Source organism: Aegilops tauschii, chromosome 3 (genome assembly GCF_002575655.3).
Source record: "Aegilops tauschii subsp. strangulata cultivar AL8/78 chromosome 3, Aet v6.0, whole genome shotgun sequence".
NCBI lineage: Eukaryota > Viridiplantae > Streptophyta > Magnoliopsida > Poales > Poaceae > Aegilops > Aegilops tauschii.
Genome location: NC_053037.3, coordinates 355,638,638 through 355,642,795, shown reverse-complemented (window position 1 = coordinate 355,642,795; position 4,158 = coordinate 355,638,638). Strand labels below are relative to the sequence as shown.

The 4,158-nt window shown below is 49.6% G+C and overlaps 1 long non-coding RNA gene across 1 annotated transcript; it reads right to left on the bottom strand.

Moving 5' to 3' along the window:
• Nucleotides 1-1,911: 1,911 nt before the first annotated feature.
• Nucleotides 1,912-3,556, bottom strand: LOC120976739 (uncharacterized). Its single transcript, XR_005773003.3, has 2 exons — nt 3,384-3,556; nt 1,912-3,295 (listed from the first exon to the last, which is right to left on the bottom strand). It is a non-coding gene; the product is annotated as an uncharacterized lncRNA (long non-coding RNA).
• Between the last annotated feature and the right edge of the window lie 602 nt (nt 3,557-4,158).

Below are 4,158 nucleotides of genomic sequence, written 5' to 3'. Positions count from 1 at the left end.
GGTGACACGATTACAATTCAAGAATGGTTCCACACGGATATGATTATTATTAGTAAGTAAAGAAGCTGCATTACTTTATAATTTCTTGAGGGCCGCCATTTAATCATGCACACCAATCATATTAGTGGACCGGACTTTCTTTCAGAACTAGGAGTAGTACCACCTTCGATTCTATTTTGTCTGCGCATAACTTTTTCTCATTTTTTTCTGTATTAGGTAATCTGCCTCTAATACTAGAGTTAAGCACCACTCTCTCTTCACATGATATATATTTTGTAGTATTATCGGTAACAAAGATTGGAGGTACCCGCAAAGGAAAATTGGACGTAAGGCGTCGAGTTCTCCACTAGACATGGATAATTTGAGCTAGATGTTCTCATAGGAAATGGATTTGGGGGCTTAGATGCGAGAACATCCATTGTATCGTAACGATTGTACTATACATGTTAATTAAGGGGAATGAAGTTGTTGTTTTTAAGAAGAAGAAGAAGAAGAAGAAGAGGAGGAGGAGGAGGAGGAGGAGGTAAATGAAGTGGCCTCTTGCTGCGTTTGGGAGTACAACTAGGCTCGTTGTCTAGTCGCATCTGATAGATGAAGGTTGGACAGAGGCGACCCCACACTCTCACTCATCATGTCAGCTTGGCAGAAGCACCACCTGAAGCCAAGAATTTATTCTGCTGCTGCGTGTACGTCGCCCACTTCCTGTAGCATCTACTCTACTAGCACGAGACATGATCCCGTCGCTCGAGAATCCACGATGTTCTGTACATTGGCCGTAAGGAAAATTGTGTGCAAAATTGAGAACCAGTAATAAGCCGTGAAAAGTCAGCCGCACAACATACCTGCAGGTTGCACCACTGCATGCATGCATGCATGACGCAGGAAAACCCGCCGGGATCCCGGTCTCACCGATATCATCACGGGGGCAGCAGACACAGGCAAGGCAAGCCCCACTTGGACGGAACGGAACGGGACGGGGGCGCGCACGGGCGCGGCATTAAACCCCCGTTGGCCTGTAGCGGCCCCCAAACCCCGTTCCCCGCACGGGCGAGCTAGCCAGCTGATCTGATGGCGACCACCACCCCCTCTCTCTCAAGTGAACAAGCGGCCAAAGGCGCACACCGCTCTCACGTCAGTCAAGCGGCAGTGGCGGCACAAACGCAACATCAACGTACGCACGTTGGGCGTGGCAAGTCGCGCGCGGCACGGCGAGGATCCGGTGCTCGGCATGGCGGTCAAATCCGGGCATGTGGGCGGGCGGTGGGTGCCTGCGTGGGGTTGCGGTGACCCGCACGTCTTGCGCGCACGGTCGGGTCTGATGGCAATGTCCCACCCTCCTCCTTCTTCTTCTTGTGTTGACGTGGATCTCTTTCTCTTGTTTGTTTGAGGCCCGGTTCTTGATTGGGGTTGATGATCGTTCCAGCTTTGCTTGCATTTCCTCTTCCTTCTCGACATGGTCTCTCAACTTCTTACGGAATGGTGCGTTCCACCCGCTACATTGCCTACATGGTCACGGACACAAAAACTTGGCACCCGTAGCCGTAGATTAGAAAACTTTTTTCTCGTGGTTATCCAGACGTCATAGTCATCATCTCCTAACCTCGAGTATCGACGACTCCAACTTCACTATTGAGAAACACCAACGCACCCATCATCACAAAGGAACGCCCCACGTCCACACGCGCCGATTCACCGCAGCTGGCCACCACAAAGTCCGAGAGCTAGCTTCAATTTCAGCGACTTGACTTGTTATCCTTTTCTTTTACCCGAGCGACTTTACTTGCTGAAGAGCGCTGCCCTTGTAGGGTTACGCAAATAGTTACCGAAACAGAGGCAAACAGAACCAAACAAGACAAAGTATTTAAAACTAGAGCCTTTCAAAAAGAACTAGGTATTCAAAGAAACCTTTGAAAGAAAAAATTATTGGGTCACTTCTCATTCTGCAGTCAGCGCCTCCATATTTAACTGATAACTGACATGGCAATCCAATTATATCACAATAATAAATTACATAATGCCTGTAGAACAAATTGCCCCCTCCTGATGTAGCTCTTGATGCATATCCCTGACAAGGAAAAATGTGGAGCACATGATTTGACAACGGATTGATCGTCTTCTTCCCCTCCAGCCATATAGGGAAGCAGCTGTCCGGAGGAAGCAATCCAGATTCAGAGTAACCACCATCAAGATCAGACACAAGTCCTATAATTCGGCAGCCGTACCACGAAAAACCCGGATGCATGGCTGGCCTGGAACCCAGCTGGAACTTGCGCTAGGGGCTGAATCAGCTCCTGAGATAAATCGCCGGGATTGGTTTTCCTCCACTCACTGACGCAATGATCATGAGAGTAATACTGCCCGTTGCAAACAAGATTGGGTGCGTGCATGCCTGCTGTCACTTCGAGATCAAATTTTGTCAAAAGGAAGGGGCCTTCACGGCTTCTTTATTCCGGGCCTTGGAAGAGATTTCGAAAATCCAGCGCTATCATGGTGCGATTGGCCGCTGGATAAGAAATGGCTTTCGCATGTTGACCAGAATAACAAATTTCTCAAAGCATGTGGATGGTGGTTTAGGTGGGACTACTTTATTATTATTATTATTTTGGTTGGGGACTACTTTATTATATCCCTCAGTCAGTGGAAAAAAACTGATTTGGAATTACGTTCAAAATTTGCTTCACTCAATAACGGGGGCAACCCTGATCGAGGTATGGAATCAACAACTAGGATGCGATCGGCTCGGCTCGGTGTGGTTTACAAAGCAAACTTGTGAGACCAGTAATTCTTTCGTCACGTACTCCGTCTAATGCAGGGTAACATGTACAGTACTAGCTAGCAGCCTACCACGGTTGGTGAAAAGGATTACGTGCGTGCGGCGATGCGCAAAGCAAACTACCGGCTAGTAGTACATGATAGCAAAAGGCAGGTACGAAGGACCCGGGCGGGCAGCGTGCCGGGTGGCCACGTCGCAGCGGGCGCCGCAAGCGCGGATCACGAGCGCGCAGAAAGCCGCGGCCATGGCCGTCCGTCGCGGATGGGTCGTCGGAGAAGGATGTGACATGCACGTACCGGTAGGCGTGGCCGTAGCGGGCGAACAAGTCTTCACTGCACCTCTGTCCACCCGGTCGACGCGCCACGGGACAGGGAGACGAGGAACAGTCCCGCATCGCCGTGATCCCCTCCTGCTCACCCGGACTATCCAGTTGTTCAGCTTCATCTTACGGAACTCCATCGCTCGGGTTACCTGTCCATCTCTTGAACCCGTGTATACCATCATCTTTTACGTGTTTGCTATCTGCAAATTGCCCGGAAATGCAACTTGGCGCAGTCCATTCAACGGGTAGAGAAAGAAGGCGAGACGCGGCCCGAGGCAGGGGACTAACACTGTTGGCCGCAGCGTCCGCGGCGACGCCGAGCCAAGAGGCCAGACCCGGAGCCAGCGACGCCGTGGCTGGCCGCGATGTCGCCTGCGCAAGAGACTCGAAGGTCGATGGTTCGAGGTGTGGCGTGGTCTATCGACGCCAGAAAAGAAGAGTGGTGGAGCGGAGGGTTGGGCATATCGAAGAGATTTTTTTTCAAAACTATGACGTATTTTATAGCAAATTCAGAAACATTAGCATGCAGTGAAGAAAAAAAAATTCAAAACTAGCACCCGTCGGTCACGCGTGGGCCGAAAAGGGTGTTTTCGGCTTCCCCTTGGCCGAAAAGGACTTTTTGGCGGTGCCTTGCCCAAAGAGGTGGGTACCTGGACCGAAAAGACCTTTTTGTCAGTAATAGGTCGAAAAGTCCTTTTTGATCAGCAGTAGGCCCAAAAGTCCCTTGTGCCCACCTTTTCACGTTAATGGTTGGGCGAAGTTGCATGGCTCCACTCTTCAGCTTACATTAGGCCGAAATGTATTTTTTTTAAATTTTGGCATATAAATAATGTGCAACTATTGCCCACCCAGATATTGAGGGGAAAGGGTTGCGCGATTTTTTTTTCAATGCCTAAGATGGGCAATGGTTGGGGGAAAGGGTTGCGTGAAAATATATTTTTCAATGTTTAAGATGGGCAATGGTTGCACAGTATTTATATGCCAGAATTTAAAAAAAATACATTTCGGCCTAACGTAAGCCAAAGAGTGAAGCCATGCGACTCCGGCCAACCGTTAACGTGAA